The sequence below is a fragment of the Hyperolius riggenbachi genome, chromosome 6 (assembly GCF_040937935.1).
Source record: "Hyperolius riggenbachi isolate aHypRig1 chromosome 6, aHypRig1.pri, whole genome shotgun sequence".
Lineage (NCBI taxonomy): Eukaryota > Metazoa > Chordata > Amphibia > Anura > Hyperoliidae > Hyperolius > Hyperolius riggenbachi.
The window spans coordinates 233,524,723-233,541,530 of record NC_090651.1 but is presented as its reverse complement, the minus strand read 5'-3'; the positions used below and the strand labels follow the sequence as shown (position 1 = coordinate 233,541,530).

The window sequence follows — 16,808 nt, the reverse complement described above, 5'->3', positions numbered from 1 at the left end:
AAAGCAGTTCTCACCTGCAACTGACATGCTTTTCCCCTGTGCTCATTAAGCTCAGTACAGTCACGAAAACGCCTCAAAAGCACAATAATAGAATTTGCTGCATTTCACTGAACATCACTGCGCTGAGTACCATTATCAAATTCTATAGAACAAACATATCTGTAGCAAAATATAGATGTCATTGTACATTAGCCCTAATTCTCAATTAAAATCAGATATAACAATGCCTATCCAGTCACCTTTCTTCCAACCCAAGACCTCCAGGTAGCCAGATCTGGGACAGTGGAGTTCTGCAGAGATACGGGGCCTTATTCAATTCACCCTTTCTACTAAGTTTTACCCTGGGTGATATTTTCATACCCTATCAATAAAATACCTTTTAAGCCACCAGCAAGCAAGAAAATACTTGGTATAATTTTAACAGTAACTTTTTGAATTTGAAAAGTTATCTCCTAGGAGAAGTCTTAGTCGAAAAAGTGAATTAAACAAGGGCCAATTACAATTACTTCTCTTCAAAGATACCTACCATGGTCACTTTGAACCAAGGATCAAACAGGAAGCACATAGTCAGCAAAAAGGGCCCAGACACAGTGGAGATTGCTGTAGAGGACTCAGGGCAGGAGCACTACCACAACACACAGGAATGGAGGAAAGTAGATATATAATATGTACCTTTCCATACAGAAAGCGTTCCTGTGCCTTTCTCATGGACACTTTATCACAAAACCCATGAGATTTCCCTTTGGGGGTATTGTGTTGGAGCCACTGATGTTTGTACTAAAACAGACCTCACATGCCGTACGTTGGGAAAACGTGCACAAAATTGCATTTGTAAGTAAATATGTTGTCTAATGTGAATGAGCCCTAAGCAAAGTACATATAAACACAGCCACTATAACAGCAATGAAGAGCAGATATGGTGACTGCTGCAGGAGCCTTGTTGTGGTCACAGCCTCTGCCTCCCCTATTCCACTGCATAGTGTATATGTATAAACCTTTCCAGCTCATTCCATCACTATGATAGAATATGTCAAGGTTTTATTGGCCCAAATCTGTGCTTCAAATCACACTTCAATCAAGTGTCTTATCAACTAAAAGAGTGACTGGGGATATTGAAAATCATCACTGGGCAGAAGGAAGAGCAGTGGGGATCATCAATCCTATACCACTGTACTGCATCAAGACGTACAACGTAATCAAGATCCAGTGGAAAATACTATGCAATCAATGGCTTGCCACACTGGACTGTTATCCATCTGTGTATGGCTAGCATTAGACCAATATCTCCCATGTAAGAATTAGATATTATTCTGATTGGCAATAGACTGCAGACCATTTGGAATGATTGAATGTACACTGCTGCTGTTTTTAGACTGTTAATGGTAGGGTTCACAATTGGAACAGATTGGTCCAATCATGCAATTCAGGGGAGGTCCATGATTATGGGAACTGCGTTCCTATTCATTGATCTCCTCTCTAATGGGTGGCGACAAGTACCCAAGCGCGGGAGCGTGCAGCGACCACTGGCGGCAATAGACGCATATCTATGCCCCTGTGCAAGAACTGAAGTACTGTGGGGTGTAGATTTACTGCCGAGAACGGCATAAGCAGTTAAAGAGAGCCCGAGATGAGAGTGATATGGAGGCTGCCAGATATGTTTCCTTTTAAACAATACCAGTTGCCTGACAGCCTTGCTGGTCTTTTTGGCTGCAGTAGTGTCTGAAGTACATCAGAAACAAGCTTGAAACTAATCTTGTCAGTTCTGATAGTATTGTCAGAAACACTTCATCTGCTGCATGCTTGTTCAGGGTCTATGGCTGAAAGTATTAGAGGCAGAGGATCAGCAGGACAGCCAGACAACTGGTAATGCTTAAGGCCTCTTTCCCACCAGGATGTTGCATTTTAGGGGACGTTATAGGTCGCATAACGTGCCCCTAACACAACGCCTGGTGGTGTTGAAGGAGGACACTATTTCTGAGCATGTGCAAACAGTCTAACGTACAGCATGCAGCACTTTCTTTAAAAGTGCCGCGTTACACTGTAACGCAACGTGGGCACTGTGAACAGCCCATTGATTTTCCATTGCTGTGCGTTGGGCTGCGTTACAGGCTGCTCTGACGTGCGCCTGTAACGTCCCACTGTGAAAGCAGCCTAAAGGAAAATAAATATGGCAGCCTCCATATAACTCTCACCTTGGGTTCACTTTAAAGATATTTACTTTAATAGACACAGGAAAAGCATATATTTACACCTCACACCTGAGGTAAAATTGATTCATTACCCAAGTTTTCCCATTGCAATCATGCAACGTGATTGGTCCAATCTGATGCCATTCTCAGCCACAACTGAAGTAAAAGCAGGCCTTTGTTTTTGTTAAAAGTTAGTGCTGTTCACCATCACCACGTTACAAGAATTATGGTGGGTAATCTGATCACCAGTGTTGCAATCTCATTCCTTTAATTACTGACACATATGAATTATACAGGTCTTGAGGCTAGGTAGATGCAATTTAGGTACTAATTATCTGTATGTAGCCAGAACCTGCATAACTTAGATGTATCACTATTTAAAGGGATAGGCAACCCATGCTGATCACTGCCGTAATAAATTACATTGGAAGTAAGAACCATATAGTGGCTGAAATATTTATTTCCTTTAAACAATCCCAGTTGTCTGGCATCCTGCTCATCTTTCATGCAACAGTAGTGTTTGAATCACACACCTGAAACAAGTATGCAGCAAATGCAGTCAAACTAAAAGTCAAACTTCTGAACTGCATTCTTGTTCAGGGTCTATGAATAAAAGTATTAGAGGCAGATGATCAGCAGGACAGCCAGGCAATGTGCATTGTTTAAAAAGGAAATAGATTTGGCAGTCTCCATATCCCTCTCAGCTCTCACTTCAGGTGTCCTTTAAAGTGTACCTGAGATAAAGTAAGTATAAGGATATATACTTACCCAGGGCTTCCTCCAGCCCACTGTAATCTGTCTGCTCGATAGCTATCCTCCTTATCCCATCCCTTCTCTTGCAGTGTGGCCCAGTAAATTCCTGACTGGCCAATTCGCTCTCCACTATGGTCCTGGTCATATGCATTCACCGGATCGTGCTTCTGTTGTCAGGAGTGTTAGGCACATGCACAGTTTGCTAAGACTGTAATTGCGTTTGCGCAGAATACTCCCAGCCACAGGAGCACGATTGGGCGCTAGTGCAGGCCAGACCATGCATTTGCAGTGGCCCACAACCTAGCTGGATTGTGCATTTACTGCGGGAGAGTGGAGGTAATCAAGCAGACGGATTACAGGGATGTAGAGAAAGCCCCGGGTAAGTATAAATACTCATACTTACTTTATCTCAGGTTTTTATAGCTAAAAGTATTAGAGGCTGATGATCAGCATGACAGCCATACAATTTGCATTGCTTAAAGAGAACCCGAGGTGGGTTTGAAGAATATTATCTGCATACAGAGGCTGAATCTGCCTATACAGCCCAGCCTCTGTTGCTATCCCAAACCCCACTAAGGTACCCCTGCACTCTGCAATCCCTCATAAATCACAGCCACGCTGCTGACAAACAGCTTGTCAGAGCTGGCTGTGTTTATCTCTATAGTGTCAGTCTGCTGCTCTCCCCGCCTCCTGCAGAACTCCAGTCCCCGCCTGCATCCCTTCCCTCCCTGCTGATTGGAGGTAAGGGACGGGGGCAGGGACCAGAGCTATGCAGGAAGCGGGGGAGCAGCTGAGACTGGCACTACAGATGTAAACACAGCCTCACAGCACGGCTGTGATTTATGAGGGATTGCAGAGTGCAGGGGGACCTTAGTGGGGTTTGGGATAGCAACAGAGGCTGGGCTGTATAGGCAGATCCAGCCTCTGTATGCAGATAACATTCTTTAAACACACCTCGGGTTCTCTTTAAAAAATAAATAAGGTCATCCTCCATATTCCTTACTTCAGATGGCCTTCAAGGTGATTTTTTCTTTATAAATAATTATTGCAGACAGACTTGATAAAGCCATCTGCATACCAGGAATTTGCCATGTACTTGGCTACTTTCTTCATTTGCTAACAAAAACAAAAATAAGTTCAATTATTGGTGATGCCGAGTAGCAAGTGGAGCACCTTTGACCTCCTGTGAACAGAACTCGGTAGTTAGGCAGGCAGTGTTGACTAAAAAAAACCAACACATAATTCCTGGATGATTGATTCCTGTGAGTGCACTTGTTTGAACATGTGCATGTGAGTGTGCAAATGGTTAATTGTCTAGGCAGTGTTGCCTGAGCTGCTATCTCAGCACATCATCAGTAAATAAAGAAAAGTTGTCCAGCAGTAAGCTTCAGAAGTGGGCTGCTGGCTGAGCAGGCATGCGCCGTGTACAGCCGCTCTCCCATCCACGCATCCAACCCAAATGATGAAATGAAGAAGTGAGGGCTGTGTGGGGTGGGAGCAATGACAGATACAGCGAGAGAGGAGCCTATTGTTCCGGGTGGGCTGGGGGGCAGCAGATCCACAATGACATCTAGCTGAAGCGCTTTTCTCTCTCTTTACTGCCACAATGCTGGTCCATCAAGACTGGAGGAGATGCCCGGTGCTTGTGTTGCCATCGGAGCCGCTGAGGATGCCCAGGGGGGCGCTGGGGGAGATGCTATTCTGGTCCCTTTCTTGCCTGCCTGGGATGTCGGGATGCCTCTATTTTAAGAAACAAAGGGAGTGTGTATAAAGGATGTTCCTGAAGGCGCAGGGGATCACCAGAGAGCAGGTAACAATACCCCTGTCTGCTTGCTTTGTTATAAACTCACAGCACACCCAGAGCTAATGGTACAAAGGCTGAAGGGGACTGAACTAGCAAAGCGTGGAGCTGCCTTGTTATGCTGGAGTGCTATACACATTCCAAACTAACACCTTTGTGTGGGTAACATATTTTATTGCTTGATTATCAAGCTAGCAGATAAAGGGCTGAGCGTGATATGGTGGGATAACCAGGTGCTCCCATGGAGTATTGAATTTTTGTAAAACTACAAGTACAAGCATGCTACTTTTTAGCAGGTAGTAAATTGTGTATGTGCTTTGTTGACAGCTCATGCTATGGAGTGGAGATTGGTACATAGCCAGAGGTGTAGTACTGCCCCCTCCTCCCCCCATAACTCTCCTGTCTATTCCATGGGGAATAGACCTATATGGAGGCTCTAGATAGCTGTGCAGGACTTACAGATTATCGTATTTCTTGTGAAAGCTATGCCCACCATCAGCTGGAGAACTACAAGTCTGTGCAGTCCCTGGGAAATTCCTAACATGCTAGGTTTGCAGAGCCTATCATAAAGCTGTTTGTTTTACCAAGCTGAACAAATGCAGCAATAATAAATGCACAGAGCAGAGCCTTCAGAACATCACCTACTTCAATACACTGGGCTCTTTGATGCCTGTGCCTGCCTTCCCTGGCCAGGGACTACAAACTCCAGCATGCCTGGCTGGCACATCATGCTCTCCCTACCTGCTCTCCTGCAGCTAGAGTGCCCCTAGAGACCCTAGCCCCAGGAAATCTTCACCTGAAAGGGCACGACAATGGCTCTTTGTCATGTGTTATGTAATGGGGAGGTGGGTGTACTGCTCCAAATGCAGCCATGTATCAAGCAATGCTGCCGAGGGCCCTAAACTTATGGGATATTCAGGTCACTGGTCATGCACACCTACTTTTGGTCTAAAGCCTATGATGGGCAGTCCTAAAGTACATACCTCTTTGATGCCACTGCCTGGATGAATTGGTTAGATGGTATCAATTATAAATGTAATTTCAGTTTCCTAAAGCTAACCCATTTCTTCACCTGTCCTGTGCATACTTCCCTAACCAGCCACCTTCCCTTCCCCTAACCTTTCCCTTGACTTCAGCCAAATAATCTTACTTCCGGAGTCCTATCCTGAACCATTTGGCTAACTGTACCATTTTTCCTTTTATACCCATCACACAATTTTTACCACAGTGTAATACTAACACTGACCTATATCCAATCTCAATGATTGACCTTAATTTACCTAACCTAGTACTGTAATTTCATCCTAACCAAGTACTGTCTCTTAACCTTAATAGGATTCAAACACTATTCTAAAGCTTAATGCTAACCTCGCATTCCTTTCCGAACCACCTTCTCTAACAATACCTAATTGGAGGCGTACTAATAAAATGGCTGGATAGTGTACTGGTTAAGGGCTCTGTCTTTGACATGGGAGTGCCAGGGTTTGAATCCTAGCTAGGGTCAGTACCTATTCAGTAAGGAGTTCAAGGCAAGACTCCCTAACACTGCAGAGTTGCCCCTTGAGCGCACCCTTAGTGGCTGCAGCTCTTGAGCACTTTCAGTCCAACAGGAGAAAAGTGCTATACAAATATTAGGATTATAGCAAGTCTTCTGCCCTGTTCACGTCCTATCCACCAAGCAATAAATATTTCTTATTAATGTTAATGAAGTCGTAAAAATTGCAACAGATTGTTTTATTTTTTTCTTTTAAAACTATCAGTTTTGATGACTAAAATTTTCTATAAGAACTTTGATCAAATAAAATTATTTTGTTGTGTCCGAATGAACATATATCCAATATTTCTACAAAAAAAGGTTTAATTCAATAATGCTATACAATACATCAAATAAGACTAAAAATGTAACTTGATTGTTTCATTTGTGGCCACCTTAAAGGAAACCAGAGACTAAAAAAATAAATAAACGTTTTATACATACCTTGGGCTTCCTTTAGCCCCATGTGCTCCCTCGCCGCTGTCCAGTCGGCCAGTCTGCGCAAGAGAAGTGCGCCCTCTACGTATCTCTCCAGCTTCTTGCGCCGCGACTGGCCGCGACTGTCAGAACTCACGGGACCCGGTACCGGCGATAGAGAAGACTGAGGACAGCGGCGTGGGAGTGATATGTGCAAATGGGGCTGGAGGAAGCCCCAGGTATGTACTGTATAAAGCTTTTATTTATTTTTTAGTCTCTGGTACACTTTAAGCTTTTCTCCCAATCTGAAGAGATGGACAAAACATTTTATAAAATCTTCCAACCTCCCAGCTCATGATCTGTCAGTGCAATCATTCAGGCCCCATACAAGGGAGATTATAGACTTTTTTTTATCATTTGTATCATATAACACACAGTCCTTCTTTGGCATGCTGAAAGTGCACTTATGGGGCAGAATCTTAGCTATGCCATTGCTATGGCTCATTTCACACTATGCAAATTGCGATGCTGTGCAACACAACATAGATGAAAAATCGCATTGCTGCTACCGTTGCGGTGCAATTACCCAGTGAAGTGTACAGTACAATGAAAGCATGCCTCACTGCCACTGTAAACATGCGTGTTGCCCTGTAAATGCACTGCATGCTGTGCGTTACCTCAACAGAGCCTAACACATTGTAATCAGTGCGATAGCCCCATTGGAATATCATTACATCGTGTTGTGATGTGATGATATTGTCTTGTGTGACACGATGCAGTGGTCACAGTGTGAAAGGAGCCTAGATGTACTAAACTCCCTCCTGGTTTCTCTAAGTATTCAAAATAGAATTTCAGACTTTTATCACTTGCATGCTTATTCTGTTGTATCTTTCGAAATTGTGTCTTTTAGAATAGTGTTTCTCAACATTATTGTACCATGCATCACATTTATAAATGAAAGTGACCAAGTATCAAGTACACCTTAATGTATAGGTGTGTTTATATGTGATCTAGATTTTTTTTTTTAATCTCAACACTTACTATAATGGATTAACTGTAATAAGTTCAAGCACCCCTAAACACGACTAATGTGCCCACTGGTGTACGCATATCATTGGTGGAGAACGTAGGTTTTAAGCTACGTACACACACTGAATTAAGCTTGGCCAGGGTAGCCAATAAGGACCACCTTGGTTGAGAATCGTAGCAGGTGTACGGGAGCCCCCTGATGTTGCCTGAAGATCCAGCATGTTGGATATTTAGAAACATCTGACCAACCCTGAATTGCATTGTTTACCTACTCACCTTGCCCGCTGGAAGCCACTCTCTGCGTGGTCCCTCCTCTTTGCTTCAAGAGTTTAGATGTGTTGCTAGCCTCTAGGCTAGTGACCCATTTGTACAGAACTTGGCCGTGAACTGTTGCCAGAGGGATCAAGTCCCAATCCCTGCATGTGACAATTCTTGTACATGTGTACCCCCCTCTAGATTGTAAGCCTTTGGGCAGGGTCCTCCTCCTTTTGTGTCCTACCTGATCTGGCACCTCCATTACTGTGAACCCATGCCATGCATTTGAGTGAACCTAACTTGCCTAATCTCCATGCTTCATCCAGTGACTAAGCATTACCTTGTACTAATACTGTGCTGTGTGATCTGGTTTTCTTGTATTCCTGTATTGTCATATTGCTGTATGTCACCCCTAAATATTGTCTGTAACCTAAATTAATGTTCAGCGCTGCGTAATATGTTGGCGCTTTATAAATACAATAAATAATAATAATGTGTATGCTACTTTAGAACGCAGTATTGGCAGTACCCATACCTCTCTATCATGACATGTTCACTTTAAGGAAGAGATCTAACAGTTTGCTATTGGTTACTACTGTATTTTGCACTCCCTGATTATATTGGGAGACTGATATATAAAATGGGATGTTGGTAGAAGGACAGGTGAAATTAAACATGATTTCCTAGTGTTGTCTATGACATAGAGTTAGGAGGCTGCATAGCTGGGGAATGGCTTCATATTGATTAGTGAGGGGGAATCTATGCTTGGCATTTCACGCTCTCTGTTTCTGATAGCACATGTGTAGCAGCAAGTAGCTGCGAGGCACTGGAGGGTTAATGGACACCATAGGGGGTGTGCGCGGAATCCCCCCACGCAGCTGATGCACACAGGGCATAGGGGGTGCCGCAATCACAATGATTAAAGATACCGGCACTAATGAGCTGCAGAAAGCCGGAGCAATGTCCGGGAAGGACACAGCCAGTAATGAAATCTTCTTACAGTAATTTGTGGATGTTACACATCAATACAATAGATAGGTAGGCGCATAGAAAATGGGATACATACATGTACAGTATATATAGATAGTTTGACAGACAGATAAGTCAATAAAAATATTTTTTTTTAATTTATATTATGATCTTAACAGGCTGTTTCAGGCAGCAGTTTTGTAGCAATTGCTTTTCAGACATGCTATGCAGCTCCTAGCTTCACCAGTGTGCACTGCTTTATGGAGAGGGGAGGGTGAGGCGCACAAGTGGCACCATGCTGTACAAACTTTCTTGGAATTTCCTTCAGGGAACAGCGATCCAACTGGGCATATCTCTACAGGGTAGGCCAGCAGTGTCAGCAGACACCTATACACTTCAGATTTCCACCCATAACAATCAGAAGCAATCATTTCAGATGAGGAAAATCTGTGTTTACCTGGCTTAAAGGATACCACAACTGACATGTGGCATAATGAGATAGACATGTGTATGTACAGTGCCTAGCACACAAATAACTATGCTGTGTTCCTTTTTTTCTTTCTCTGCCTGAAAGAGGTAAATATCAGGTATGTAAGTGGCTGACTCAGTCCTGACTCAGACAGGAAGTGACTACAGTGTGACCTTCACTGATAAGAAATTCCAACTATAAAACACTTTCCTAGAAGAAAATGGCTTCTGAGAGCAAGAAAGAGATAAAAAAGGGGGAAATTCTTATCAGTGAGGGTCACACTGTAGTCACTTCCTGTCTGAGTCAGGACTGAGTCAGCCACTTACATACCTGATATTTACCTCTTTCAGGCAGAGAAAGAAAAAAAGGAACACAGCATAGTTATTTGTGTGCCTGGCACTGTACATACCCATGTCTATCTCATTATGCCACATGTCAGTTGTGGTATCCTTTAAGATACAATGGGGTTGATTTATAAACCTGCACTGCTAAAGCTGCACAGCGTAATTGTGAGCAGCGAGAGTTGTGTGTATGCCACGCGCGGTAGTGCAGCGTGCTGGTAACTTGAACCCGCTCCTTCTACATAACGGCCGCTCCCTTGATCCTACCCTAAGCCCTGTTGGGTCCAGTGGCAGCCTATTGGGCCAATCAAAGTGCAGGGATCATGTCCTAAAAAGCCCTGGACCCGATGGGGCTCAGGGCAGGATCAGTGGAGTGGCCGTTATTTGGAAGGAGTGCGCGTGAGTTACCAACACATGGTACGCGGAACTACAGCGCACAACTCGCCGTTAACCCATTCGTGCCACGCACGTTGACATGCGCATTGCTATGGGAACATGCGGCGTAATACGCGTTACCGTAACAACTCACGCATTAACCCGGTAACACACATGGCTCTGATGGGTTAACGGGGAGATACTGGTAAAATTGCCATGCGCTACTTGTGCATGTCAACTTTGCCAGTATAGTGCATCAAGCCCAAGGTTAGGTGAATAGTACAGGTAGCACAAAAACAATATCATTAATAGACAGTTATAATAGATTATTATTATAATTATTATTATTATTGTATGCATTATATTGATGGCACAATCAGTAAATACAGCAATACCAAAACAATAGGAAAAAAATAACCCAGCCCATACAAGCTAATTGTTGAATCTGGTGCCGTACATAAGAATACTCACCTTCACCATGGCAGTGTGGCTGCCACAAAAGCTACCTTTTCATTTGAGCCTTGTGAAGCGAGTGAGGTTAAAGTTAACCTGGAGTGAATATAAACTTATGAGATTCACTTTTTTCCTAAGTTTTCTCCTAGGTTATATTCCACATCTTATCAATAAAATGTCTTTTAAGCCATCAGCAAGCAAGAAAATAATTTTGACAGTACTTTTTCACCTACTTTTTGGTACTTTTTCAATTGAAGAGTTCTGAAATGTTATTTAAACAGGAGATAAAAAAAACAGTATCTCCTAGGAGAAACTTAAAGGGAACCTAAACTGAGAGGGATATGGATGTTTCCTTTTAAACAATACCAGTTGCTGGTCAGTCCTGATGATCTATTTGGCTGAATCATACACCTGAAACAAGCATGTAGCTAATCCAGTCTGACTTCAGACAGAGCACATGATCTACATGCTTGTTCAGGGGCTGTGGCTAAAAGTATTAGAGACACAGGATCAGCAGGCGATTCAGGCAACTGGTATTATTTAAAAGAAAAAATCCATATCCTTCTCAGTTTAGGTTCCCTTTAAGAGAAAAAGTGAATTGGATCATGCCCAATGAATTGTATGTGTAGTATGGATGATAAATAAAACATTAGTTGTATAGAAAAGAGTCTCATATTTTTTAATTTCAGTTTTATGTCACACCTACTATTTAGAATCCACACTCTGCCTTTTAAGCTGAAAGAGAAGAAGTAATGACTCTGTGAACTTTCCTGCAGCAAAACTTATCATCCGCCTTTTACCTGACAGATAAGGCCTTTTGGCTTCTATTTACTTTTCAGGAAACCAGACGGAATTCCGCAAGCTGTTTGACATGCTCTTGTACATAGATAACAGCTCAAGTTGTTTAACTCTTGCTGTACTGGAAAACAGAAAGGGAGTTCAGATAATTTCTTAGTAGAGCTAGTACTATATGTATATATGTTTATCTCATCATGGGGCAGATTCACTAAACTTCGGTAAGCAAAATAAGACTTAATGCACAATAAGTAAAACGTAATGCATTGCATGTAATGTATTGCATTCTGCAATACTCATCGAACCGATAACAAAAAAAAGTTCCCCTGGGGGGTACTCATCTCGGGAGGGGGAAGCCTCAGGTTCCCAATGTGGCTTCTCCTTCCACTGTAACTGCAGGCAGTCCAGCGCTGGTGCCCCCGAAGTGTCCCGGAATCCTCCCTCGACAAGCTTGACAAGCACTGATAAGGGCTGATTTATTTACCTTTCCTGGCTCCAGCGGGGGCGCTGTTACGGCTTTCCGCACGGAGATGGGCGAAAATAGCCAATCTCTGTCGGGTCTGCTCTACTGCACAGGAGACTTGCGCCTGCGCAGTAGAGCGGCCCGACAGCGATCGCCTATTTCTGCCTTTCTCCGAGCGGAGAGCCGATACTGCGACTGCGCTGGAGCCGGGAAGGTAAATATTTACATCCCCGCTTTGGGGAGCCGCCGTGGGACCAAGGATGATGGGGAAAGCCTCAATAGGATCCGGAGGCTTCCCCCACCCCAGGTGAGTACCCCTCCAGGGGAGGTTTTTCTCAGTACAGGTTTTCTTTAAGACTTTACGCCCATTATTTGCTTACCACGCTTTAGTGAATACACACCGACTGTTACTATAGGTTATGCTTAATTGTGCACGCTTTGCAGTCTGTTCATATGCAATCAAACACCTGCATAGAGTGGAAAATACGCACATGGCATGTGGAGAAATGTAGCAACCAATGCATTAAAAAAGGGATGTCGAAAAATGTAAAGATGTAATCAGACCCATAGATCAATATATGCAGCGCTTGCAAATGCATCTCTGCATCATGCAAGAATGTAAAAAAAATCAGTTATGTGAATATGACCTACCAGCCCCTGCCTCCAGCTCTGGGTGACCCTGTACAGATCACCTATGCAGTCTCTGTGTCTGGCCTCTCCAATGCACGGCGAATAAAGAGAAGAGCACATTACATTTATGGAGCTGCAGTGGGGGAAGGACAGTGTCTGATCCAGGCATTGGGGGACACAGACAAAAACTCTCCAAGTTATGAAGCTCAATAACTATTATCAATGTAAACATTCCTTACAAAACATGTCATCAGTATGCTGCTTTGTTCTGCTTTTCATGGTAAATGCTATTTTTCAGGGACTTCCACTGCATTCAATAGGCAGTAAATGATATATTTCACCATGAAGGTTAACTTCTCACTGCTTACATCTGACACGTAGTCATCATTGTGAATTATTGCCTATAGATATCTGTTCTGCTTTATTCAGATTCCAAGCACCTGGCGGTGTTAGTTGTGCCCTTGATGGGTGGTATCAGGGATGGTTTTAAATTTAAAGTGAACCTGAAGTGAAAAGGAATTCATGACATAGTGAATTGTATGTGTAATACAAATGATAAATAGAACATTAGTAGTATAATTATAATCTCACTAATATTATAAACCCGAAAGTTTGGATGTTTGTTACTCAATCACGCAACAATGGCAGAATGAATTTGAATGAAATTTGGCACACACATAGTACATTACCTGGAATAACATATGGGATAATTTTTATCCCCATAACCAAAAAGTGGGCGGAGACAAATACAAATTTCACTGGGAAAATGTAAACTGCAGCCATTTTTACTCTGTTAAAGGGGAACTGAAGTAAGAGGTATACGGAGGCTGCCATATTTATTTCCTTTTAATCAATACCAGTTGCCTGGCAGCCCTGCTGGTCTATTTCTCTGCAGTAGTATCTGAATAACACCAGAAACAAGCATGCAGCTAGTCTTGTCAGATCTGACTTTAAGGGCTCGTTTCCACTATTGCGGTGCGGAATCGCCTGGATTCCACCGCTGATGAAATCGCATGCGGATGCGATTCCCCATGCGTTTTTTGCCGCGAATTTGCATGCGAATTCGCATAGGTGAGGGTATATGCGATTTTAACCATGTCACTGCCTGTGTGAATTTACATTGGTACCTATGCGAATTCGCGGCAAAAAACGCATGGGGAAAACACATGCGATTTACCTATTAAATACATTGCATGCGATTTGCATGCATTCCACTCGCAGGCGAATTCTGCGGCTCTTTTGTGCGTTTTTCACCGCTGAAAAAAACGCACCTCAACAACGCTACAGTGGAAACAGGCCCATCCACTTGCATTACATGTGCGAAGGATTCGCGATAGTGGAAATGAGCCCTAAGAAACACCTGATCTGCTGCATGCTTGTTCAGGAGCTATGGCTAATAGTATTAGAGGCAGAGGATCATCAGGGCTGCCAGGCAACTGGTATTGCTTAAAAGGAAATAAACATGGCAGCCTCCATATACCTCTTTCTTCAGTTGACCTTTAATGGTAGGGTTCTCAAACTTTGCACAGTTAGTCACTTAATGACTGGGATTAATATTCAGGAAAGTGGGTGGAGCCTACAAAACCAATCAAAATTCACCTATTATTTTCAAGGGGAATATTTAATTGCTGTCATTCTTGCAATGTTAATGCCACAAGCCTCAAACCTGGTACAGTTGGTCATTGGGTGACTGGGGTTCAGATTCAGAAAAGAGGGTGGAGCCACAGCCAATCAGATTTGTTTAATTTCAATGCAAGTTATTGATATCAAAGACCGCAAAGCTCACAAACTAGGTCATTAATTAATTGAGCCATTGTGTGTTAGGGTTAGAAAAAGTGGGCGGATAAATCACTGGAACACAAAGTTTCCCTTATATACACATACTTGGTATGTGCCAACAGTGAAAAGGATCTTCTGAAGCTAACTGATACATGGGACAACGACCTAGGCCGGCCTCTTACCGCTGAGAACTGGGAAAAAATATTCGAACTAACACATAAATCTTCAGTCTCCCTGAATTTCCAGGAAAGAAATTTCAAAATCTATGCTAGATGGTACAGGACCCCAGTCCAAGTAGCCAAATTCAACAAAGATACCTCAAACATATGCTGGAGATGCTCAAAATCAGTTGGCACATACCTCCATATATGGTGGACATGTCCCCTAATACAAACTTTCTGGGAAAGGGTTTTCAGAATTCATCAATTCCTATACTGTACATCTCTGTCCCTTCAGGCCTCAACAGCATTGCTTACACTACTTCCGGGAAAAACTTCCTCTATCAAAAAATCACTGACCCCCCAACTACTGTCCTCAGCCCGCTTGTTAATAGCCAGACACTGGAAATCAAACTCAATCCCAACTATGACAGAGCTATACAAGGAACTAAATAATATCATGCACCTGGAGGACCTCTATACTCCAGTGCAGGATAATGCTGAGGCCTTTGTCTCGAGATGGGCAGTGTGGATGGATTTTAGGGATTCTGACAGAGGAAAGGCATTCATGGTAGCATAGAGTACTCCCTTTAATTGGATTGGTCCATACCTCACTCAGATATGAGACCAAACCCACTCACTTGCAGATGTCAGGATGATTCCCCTTCCCCATTCCCAATCCCCTGCCCTTCTTTCTCTCCTACCTCCCCTTCTCTATGTCCCTCTCTCCCCCTATTTCTTTCTAGCATCTATACCCGCAATTCCAGGATAATACTAAAAGGAACTATGCGCACAGCTACAAAAATATATTTGCTTATTCCTCATGCGGAATTAGCTAACCAAGACTCGTCAATTCAAGTTTCCTGGTACAACACTAGTTATTCATACTCCAACGGACTGCCTACAACGCAACAATATTGACTTGTACGAGGACACAGGCAAGGAATTGTTAAAATCAAATCCCAACTATAAAGGCGGGACTCAGTTGCCCATACACCATTGGACATCCAGACTATCGATGCTAATCTTTCTTCCTAGTTTGATTGTTTTGTTTGTATGCTTAAAAAATCCCAATAAAATTATTTGGAAAGAAAAAGTGGGCGGAGACAACACCAGCCAAATAAATACCCAGGCAACGCCAGGCCATCAGCTACCGGTAGTTATATAATAGGCTTTCTTTTTACAATTGCATCAGACTGTTCCAGCTGTATTTTAGAATCCAAACTCTGCCTTTTAAGTTGAAAAAAAGATACAGATTAAGTAATGACTCTTTGAATTTTCCTGCAGTAAAACTTTATTATCTCCATTCTCCTTGACAGATATCTGCCTTTTAGATTACATTTATTTTCCAGGAAACCAGACTGAATTGGACAAGCTGTCGACAAGCTCTATTGCTTAGAGAAGAATTTAAGTTTTGTCTTTTTTTTTTAACTCTTGCTGTACTGGAAAACAGAATGTGACTTCAAACAATTTCTTAGAAGAGTTAGAACAACAGAATGCCTAAGCAGCTAGGGGTGACCTCAGACCACTAGGAAAGTATACACTTAAATCTGAATTATCGCAAATACCTTCTGTTTTAAGAAGACAAACCACACTAATCATTGCTTTTTCAGTAGGAGGGCTTTTCGTTCTTTTTTGGTCCCCTATACTTTCCTAGTGGTTTTGGGTATCCCCAATCTGCTTGGGTATTCTGTAGTACTGGTCCAAGCCCTACCCTATAGAGCCATTTCAATTCTTGCCATGCAATGAGGAGGACCAGCAGTCTTAAACAGGCTGTCTGTATGTTGGATTGAGTTCGCTCTGTAAAATTTTAAGCTATAGGCTTCCTATACACCAGCGGTTCTGGATGAGGGCCTGGCTTCAGGGGCATAAAGAGATAATTTGCATATTCAGCAGTGGTGCACTGTGGGTACCGTGGTCGATTACACACTTAAAGCTGAATTATCGCAAATACCTTATGTTTTAAGAGGGCAAACCGCACTAAGCTTTAGTAGGGCTAATAATATATTTGTATATGTGTATCTCATCACGCCACATGTAATTTCAGGTACGCATTAAGTCCTGATGCTCTTGAATTTTTTAAATTATCCTAATGCCTTAATTTACAGATAGCTATGTATTTCCAAGGTTGCTCATAAGCTACAATTTCACCTCTTTGCAACCATGCAACCACTTCTTTTGTTTAAAGGGCCCCTGAGCAGACGCAGTGGATATGTATATAAGCATACCCACAGCCATTTGGTTAAGAGGAGACACTTGCTGCTGCTCACGGACTGGCCAGGTATCTGGTCAGGTATCTGGAATAGGTATGCAGAGCAGGTGGCCTAGCTCCTCTGGGTATGCTTCTTCCTGATGTGTAATTTAGACAGGGGTGCTACTTGGCCCAGGCAAACTAAGC

General features: G+C 42.9%; 1 protein-coding gene across 1 annotated transcript in view; it reads left to right on the top strand.

Annotated features, from left to right (window-relative positions):
- Nucleotides 1-4,345: 4,345 nt before the first annotated feature.
- Nucleotides 4,346-16,808, top strand: part of GPR153 (G protein-coupled receptor 153) — a 118,534-nt gene continuing 106,071 nt past the window's right edge. Inside the window, exon 1 of the mRNA XM_068240524.1 lies at nucleotides 4,346-4,752. The gene's annotated coding sequence lies outside the window, so the exon portion shown is untranslated. The remainder of the gene's footprint in view (nucleotides 4,753-16,808) is intronic.